The following is a 9,338-nucleotide window of genomic DNA, read 5'->3' as shown; positions in this document are numbered from 1 at the left end:
TGGGGCAGGGTTAACAGCTCCAATCGAGAAATCAGCAGATACTCATGTACTAAAATATCATAGATGTACAGCAACTAGAATCTGAGCAGATGTAAGAATGAATTAATTTGCAAATAGGTCACCAATTGCATATAGCAACACACTTTCATTTGTCCCTTTAAAAATTACAAAATTAAAAAGCCTGGCTTTTTTCTTTTAATTTTTAAATGTCCACTCATCATTTATTCAACAAATGTTTGTTCAATACTTCATTGAATTCCTGACTAAAAACTCATGACAGAAGGAAACCTGAGTCTAAGCCATATTCACCTTCGCATATTTGCTATTTTCTGGTACATTTGAAATGTTAGATCAATATTTATTGTGGAATAAAAAGGAATTCAGGATGTGGTGGGCTTTGGGATATAGATATATATAAATTCCAAACACCCCCAAGCTAAAAACTGATTGATGCACTCACTTTGGAAAATAAGATTAAAATAGTATCACCGGTACAAAACACGAAAGGACCACAACAGAGAAGCAAAGGGAACAAAGCAATGAAGTCTCTGAAAATGCCCTAAATAGTGATCTCCAACAACAACAAGTCATCTAAAAATCAATGAGAGGAAGACATAGAATGCCTGGTAGGGCTGATCAAGTGCAATGCAGCAGAGAGGAATTACTGCGAGCCAAATGAGCATAGAACAGGATAGTGGAACAGAAGAAAAGTAAAAGGAAACAAAGGAAAGAACTAGGAGGAAAAAGACACTTATAAAGGTATAAATACAGGCATCTATATATGTAAATGCATTTATATATAGCAAGAGGAATATAGGTCTATGTACATATATGTGTATGTTAAGTATTAAGGTAGCAAACAGCCATAGGCCTTCTACCCAAGTACTCCCTCAACTCAAGAACACTTTGTTCTAATAACCTGGTATTCTGTGGTGCTTACCTTCCCAACACAATTGCTGAAAACAAAATGGATGCATAAGCAAATGTGGTTAAGTAAACTGATGGTGGATGGCTATTAAAAGATATACCATTTGGGGTCTTACTTTTAAAGATAAATAAGTGGCCATTTAGCTGGGAAGCAACAAAGCCCACATGGAAGAAGTACACCAGTCTGTATGATCATGAAGGGTCAATAGGATCATGTACAAGGCATCAGAAGATCAAAAGCAAACAATCATATCTGTGGTAGTTACATAATCTGTTGTACATTTGAGACTATTAAGAGTAAAGGGGTGGACACATACCAGAGGGACTCCGAAGAAATCAGCCCAGGAGAGTTACTAAGAGGGAAATTCAACACTGCTGGAATGCAGGAGGAGCATCATAAAGATAAGTAAGCACAGATCCACAAGGTTTTGAGGGGCTGGGGACTTTTGGCTTACCACAGTAGAGGCCAGCTAGGATTTGACCTTAGCCCACCACTGTCTCTGCCTCAGCTGGGACCATTTGGAGCCAGTGCAGGGGCTTAATCTCAACACAGCCACAGCTAGCCACAGCCTCAGAGCAGGAATTAAATACTTGCAGCTCCACAGGCGGGGATCAGGGCCTAGCTATAGTGTTACTTTTGTTTCCCTCTCTTCTCTCTATCACCCACAGTCTCAGCAGGTTTAGCTTGTTGTTGTTTTTTTAAACCTCTTTGTCTCTTCCCTGTTCTCTCACACTCCACTGCTGACCGCCTGATGTCTCCCCTTAGCCTAGGGCATTTACACCTCACCACACCCAGTTCATGAGCTCCACCCTGTGCAGTGTAGCCTGAACCTGGGGAAAGCCTGGCCGACCTCCACCAGGGGATGATCCGCCCAACTTCTTACTGGGAAATTCCTGCCTGTGTGGCTGGGGGAGCTCCTATTTTTCTTCTGCTGTCCCGTGACTGAGGGAACTTGCTCTAGCCTACCTTAATGCCTCACAAGGCCTAAGGCAGCTCAGCCAGCAACAACCAATATTCCAAGCTGCTTCATGAACCTATGCCCAACCACCACAGCGATATACCTGGTAAAGGCAATTCTTCCCACCATTCGCCATGTTCTACACCAAAGAAGGCAACCCACCAGCCTTCTGAGGCACTCCCCTGAGAGGGAAGCCACCAGAGGATAAAGTGGGAGGTTAATTCCATAGTGAAATTAGCTATAGGCAGTTAGAAGAAGCATCCCTACAAGTCTCCCAGAGAGAGCCAGTGCTCTGCAACTCCCTGGTAAATGGCACCTGGCTCCTCTAAAACAACGCAACACAAACAGCCACCAGCCCCAGCTAACTCAACGAAAAAACAGGAGAAACAAAAGGCAATGGCAGAAGATGTCCTGAAGCAAACACTGAGCTGCCACAGAAAGAAATTTTCAGAATGCTGCTTGGAATCATACAGGATATGAGGGAAACAATACAGAAAAAGGATGAAATGACAGAGGAGTTAACCTTCCTGGAGGTCTAATGATATCAGTAATTTTTTATCCAAACTGGTACATTGTTTTGCAAAAATCTGTTGTGTTATATTGTAGGCCTGTAATTCTTAAGAAATTACACATTTCAATCTCTCTAGTAGACATTCCAGGTATGATCAACTTCTTCTGACAGTGAAAATTTACCCCAAGTCACACTGAGATTACCGCCAGGGAGGACAAAGTCCATACACCAAAGGGAAACACAAGAGCTTCGGGAGGAGATAACAAAAACCAGTAGCAGACTAACGGACCTTGAGTATCTACTGTAGGAAGCAGAGACCCGCACCTGTGACTTGGAGGACAGCCAAGCAGACTTTAACAAATGCGAACAAAAATCTAATAGGATCATCAGAGAATATGAAGAAAACCTAAGAGCTATGACTGATGCTATGAATAGGAACAACATCAGAATTAATGGACTACCGGAGGAAGACACAACAAAGAAGTCATCTGTCACAATAGTAAGAGACTTCTTACAGGAAAACTTCCCCAGCTTAACGAATGCAAACCAGGCAACCATTCAGGAGGCTGAATCCCAGCTATACTGAATCCCAAGAAGAAGTCACCAAGGCAAATAATAGTTAAACTATCCAACTTTGAGGAAAAGGAGAAAATCATGAGAACAGCTAGGGAAAAACATGCAATAATATATAAAAGTTCCCAAATAAGAATATGCTCAGACCTATCAACAGAAACTATGAAGAAGAGGAGACAGTGGAGTAACATATTCCAAAAATTGAAAGAAAACAATGCAAACCCAAGATTACTCTACCCAGCCAAATTGTCAATCAAGATAGATGGAGAAATAAGAGTCTTCCCACAACAGGAAAAACTCAAAGAATACATTAGAAGAAACCAAGCCCTACAAAAGATCCTTGCCGACCCAGTATGGGCAAAAGAACAACACTAGCCAAGCATAAATAAGAGACTGCCACATAGGATAACCTCACACAGAGAGCAACAAATAGAAAACAGACCCCAAGATAGCATTGGCTTAAGGATGGAAAGAAGTCAAGAATGATACACACATACAGAGACACATACACAACACACTAATAAGAAAGGAAGGTAGGAAAACACCCAACACCAAAGGTATAAGATGACATAACAGAGTGAAATCACAGCCTCAACAATTATAGTAGATGACATCAATACACCGCTCTCTGAGAATAGATCACAGGGAAAGAAGCTCAACAAGGAGGCTAGAAATCTAAGCACTACAATTAGACAATTTGACCTGATAACTATTTACAGACCTTTTCATCCAAATACGAAAAACTTTACATTCTTTTCAAACCCGCGTGACACATATTCTAAGATACACCACATGCGGGGGCATAAGGCAAATCTAAATAATTTTAAGCACATTGATATCATACAGACATCTCTCTCTCTCTGTACACTGTGCCATAAGGCTGGAGTTCAACAAACAGAAGGCGAAGAAAACAAGAGGAAACAATTGGAGGACGAATAACTCTCTATTGCAAAATGAATGCGCACTGGCACAGATCAGAGATGAAGTTAGGAAATGTCTAGAAACCAATGAGAATGAGAGCACAACATCCTAGAAATTATGGGACCAGCACAGGCAGTCATCAGAGGGAGTTTCATAGCAATACGTGCACACCTGAGAAAGGAAGAGAGGCTTATGATAGATATGCTACCACAACATTTACAACAACTAGAGCAGAGTCAGCAGGACAACCGCACTAAGAGCAATAAATAAATAAATAATAAAAATCAGGGCTGAGATTCAGGAGAGGGAAAATAAGAAAATTGTGGGAAAAAAATAATGCTGTTAAAAGTCGGTTCTTTGAAAGGATAAATTCTTCGAAAGGAAAGAATTGACAGTCCGCTGACAAACTTAACCAAAGAAAGGTGGAAACAAATTGAAATAGCTAGAATGAGGGATGAAAGAGGGGACATTAAACATACCCTAATGAAATCAAAAGGATTATTACACAGTACTAGGAAGGATTGTACTCCAATGAATTCAATAAGTTGGATGATATGGACAAATTCTTGGAAAGCCAATCCCTCCCTAAACTATCCCCAAAGGACGTCAAGAATCTCAACAGACCCATAGCAATAGAAGAAATAAACAAGTTTATCAAGGGCTTACCAACAAAAACATCCCCTGGACCTGATGGCTTCACAGGAGAATTCTACCAAGCATTTAGGGAAGAACTAACACCAATCCTACACAAACTTTTCCAGAACATAGAGAAAGACAGCACACTCCCAAACTACTTCTATAAAGCTAGTATAACTCCGATACCAAAATTGAGCAAGGATCCCACAAGAATCGAGACCTACAGATCAATAGCCCTAATGAACATCAATGCAAAACTCCTTCACAAAATACTGGCCAGTAGAATACATAGTATGTAAAACAAATAATTCACCATGCCCAAGTAGGATTCATACCAGGGATGAAGGGATGGTTCAACATACGAAAGACCATTAGTATCATTTGCCACATTGACATGAAAAACTATAAGAACCACATGATGATATCAAAAGATCAAAAAAATTTGACATCCAACACAAATTCCTGTTTAAGACACTTCAGAAGATAGGAATGGAAAGAAAATTCCTCAAGACAATAAAAGTTATATATGAAAAACCAACAACCAACCTGGTAGTCAATGGAGAAAAGACTAACTCAATCCCATTGAAAAAGGAGACCAGAAAAAAAATAGAAAAATATTCTTTTCATTAAAATTTTTTTAATTTTATAGAAAGGAAATAAAAAGACAAGAATGCCTCTTTTACCCACTCTTATTTAATATATCATTGGAGATTTTATCTAACAGCACAAGGCAAAGAAAAGACATCAAAGGTATTCGTCTGGGGAAGGGAGAGGTGAAACTATCGTTACTTGCAGATGATATGATTTTATATATGGAAAATCCCCAAAACCTCCACGAGGGGAAATCTGGAAGCAATAGAGTTGTTTGGCAGAGTGGCAGTATACAAGATCAAAAAACATAAGTTCATCAGATAAGACCACAGAAGAGGAGATAAAAAAGGTGGTATCCTTCACAATAGCCAAGGACAAACTGAAATATTTAGGGATATACCTGACTAAATGAACAGAAGATCTCTATGAGGAAAACTACAGAACACTATTATAATAAACCAAGAGTGACCTAAACAAATGGAAGAATATCCCGTGCTCATGAATTGGAAGACTCAATATAATAAAGATGTCAGTTCTGCCTAAGGCACTATATAAGTTTAATGCAATCCTGATACAATTACCCTCATCTTTCTTCAAAGAAATGGAAAAACTGATTACCAACTTCATATGGAGAGGGAAGAAGCCCAAAATTAGCAGAGAACTCCTCAAGAAGGACACAGTGGAAAGACTTGATTTTCCTGACTTTAGCTCATATTATACAGCCACAGTTGTCAAAACCACGTGGTGTTGGTACAATGACAGATACTCAGACCAATGGAAAAGAACTGAAAACCCAGAAATAAAATCATCAGCATACAGACAACTGATCTTTGATAAGGGCAACAACAAAAAATCCAATGGGAAGCAGATATCTACCTGGAGAAAAATGAAGCAAGGCCCTTATCTCACTCCATGCACAAGAATAAACGCTAGGTGGATCACAGACCTTGAAGCTAACCCCCAAACTATTAGTGCCATCAATGAAAGAATTGGGACCAACTTGAGAACTTTGGCATAGGGAATACCTAGACTATCAGAAATAGGGAAGGACACAAACACAGAAATAGGGAAGGACACAAACACAAAAAAATAGGGAAGGACACAAACACAAGTGGGATATACTGAAGATAAAACACCTGTGTACGTCTAAAGAATTCATCGAGAGTAATAAGAAATGCCATGGACTGGGAAAACATCTTTAGTAATGACACCTCAGACAAAGGCTTTATTACTAAAATCTATAATATTCTGCTGGCTTCCAAAAAGGAAATATCTAATTGCCCACTGAGGGGGTGGGCAAAGGACCTGAACAGAAGTTTCTCAGGGGCAGCATGACCAATAAACATATGAGGAAATGTTGCTGATCTTTAGCGATAAGAGAAATGCAAATTAAAACAACAATGAGGTGCCACCTAACAGCCTCAAAAATAGCCCAATTCAAAAAATCAGAAAGCAACAAATGTTGGAGGGATATGGGGAGACAGGAATTCTCATCCACTGCTGGTGGACCTGTAATTATGTACAGCCACTATGGAAATCTATCTAGCTATATATAAAACAGATGGAAATTGAGTTACCCTACAACCCATCAATCCCCCTACTGGGCATATACCCAGAAGAGGACAGAAACAAACCAAGGCCAAACATCTGTGCTCCAATGTTCATTGTGCCACAGTTCACAATTACAGGGAGTTGGAAACAACCCAAATGTCCATCAACTGATGAGTGGATTAAAATACTGTGGTACATACATACAATGGAGTACTACACATTGCTAAAAAGCAGTGATGAATTTATGAAACACATCGCTGCATGGGATGAACTGGAGGAAATTATGCTAAGTGAAGTAAGACAAGTACAAAAGGACAAGTACAACATGAGTCTGCTGGGTTAAACTTTTTAAAAAATGCAAAAGTGGCATAGGGAAAAAGCTAATGTATACAAACATTCCTAGGGTGAGTATCAGGTAGTATGTCAGGGGCCAGACCAGATCCAGGGATACATATAGTAGCCAACTAAAAAGGAGGCACGGAAAGGAAAAAAATTTAAAAAGAAATGGATAGTAGGGGCACAGGGTACTAACCCACCCAAGGGGAGGGTATTGTTTATATCTCCACAGGGAAAGAGACTTCAACCCTGTGCTCCATGATATGAATGCAACATGTTGGCATGGAGTAGGGAATCAGTGGAGAGGTGTCAGGGGTGGGCCTCAATCCCAAATATGTGGACATCTGCCCCTCCCCCCAAAAGAATGTATTTCAGAGGACAGCACTGAAGTTGCAGCTCAGGGAGAGGGACATATCTGATCAGAGCACACAGGAGCAAATGAAGGGGGAGGAAGAGTGGAGCACATCTTGGCCCACCAAGCCTTGAGGATGATATTCCCACACAGAGCAGCTAATCCACAGAGAAGACCATATGGCCAGCCCCTCTATGAGACACGACATCCTTCACTGACCCATAGCCCTACAAGGGACAACACTGGAGACACAGTGTGGGAATTCTGCCTGAGCTGATCCCACCACATCCAGGCAAAACACTAAGGGTGTGGAACAGAACAGCAAGAGGAACAGAGCAACGACGTCCCCAGAGAATACCCAAAATAGACTTTGGGACCAGGGCTTGGTGCCCCATCAGACTCGGCCAGAAAACACTCCTAAAGGCCAACAAACAGCCCTTGAGCTAACTACAAGTTTTTCTTTCTTGCTGTGTGTTTTGTTGTCATTGGCTTCTTGTTGTTTTGTTTTATTTTGTTGCTTGGTTTTGCTCTGTCTTTTTTTGTGCATGTTATTATCTCCACAGGTCTGTCTAAAGAAGATAGGCTGAATGGACAATCTGGAGGAGAAAACAACAGGACCAACAGTTCGGGGGGTGGTGGGATATGGGAGAAGGGGAGGTGGGGGGAAAGGAAGTGGTGTTAACAAACCCAGGGACAAGGGAACAACGAGTGATCCAAGTCGGTGGTGAGGAGGATGTAGGAGGCCTGGTAGGGCATGACCAAGGGTAATGTAACCGAGAGGAATTACTGAAACACAAATGAAGGCTGAACATAATAGCGGGACTAGAGGAAAGAGCTAGGAGACAAAGGGCATATATGGAGGTCTAAATAAAGGCATGTACATATATTTATATATTATAATGTAGAAAAAGATCTATGTGCATATATGTATGGGTTTAGTATTAAGATAGCAGATGGGCATTGGACCTCCACCCAAGTACTTCCTCAATGCAAGAATACTTTGTTCTATTAAAATGTAATTTTATGATACTCACCTTCCTGACACAATCGCTGAAAACAAAGTGGGTGCATAGCAAATGTGATGAAGAAAGCTGATGGTGCCTGGCTTTCAAAAGATATAGCATCTGGAGTCTTAAAGACTTAAAGATAAACAAGCGGCCATCTAGTTCAGAAGTAACAAAGCCCACATGGAAGAAGCACACCAACCTGTGTGATCATGAGGTGTTGAAGGGATCAGGTATCAGGCATCATCAGAACAAAAGATCACATCATTGTGAATAAGGGGGAGTGCGGAGTGGAGACCCAAAGCCCATATTATGCAATTCAACATCCCCTTATGGAAGGGTTGCAGGGAGAAGACGAACCAGTCAGGGTGCAGTACAGCACCTATGAAACATACAACTATCCTCTAGTTCCTAAATGTTTCTGCCCCACCCACTATCATGATCCCAATTCTACCTTACAAATCTGGCTAGATCAGAGGATGTACACTGGTACACATAGGAACTGGAAACATAGGGAATTCAAGACAACCCTTCAGGACCAGTGGTGAGAGTGGAAGGTAAAGGGAGGGTGGGGTGGAAAGAGGGAACAGATTACAAGGATCTACATATAACCTCCTCCCTGGGGGGTGGACAACAGAAAAGTGGGTGAAGGAAGACATCAGACAGTGTAAGATATGACACAATAATAATAATTTATAACTTATCAAGGGTTCATGATGGAGGGGGTGTGGGGAGGGAGAGGGGAAATGAGGAGATGATACCAAGGCCTCAAGTAGAAAGCAAATGTTTTGAGAATGATGATGGCAACAAATGTACAAATGAGCTTGACGCAATGGATGGATGGATGGATTGTGATAAGAATTGTATGAGCCCTCAGTAAAATGATTTTTTTTTTAAAGTAAAGAAAGTAGCACTTAGAGGAGATGGTGGCAATACTGTACCCATAATTCCCTCATTAACCCTTTCACTACTGAAGA

Source organism: Tenrec ecaudatus, chromosome 1, assembly GCF_050624435.1.
Source record: "Tenrec ecaudatus isolate mTenEca1 chromosome 1, mTenEca1.hap1, whole genome shotgun sequence".
Lineage (NCBI taxonomy): Eukaryota > Metazoa > Chordata > Mammalia > Afrosoricida > Tenrecidae > Tenrec > Tenrec ecaudatus.
This window is presented reverse-complemented; position numbering follows the sequence as displayed.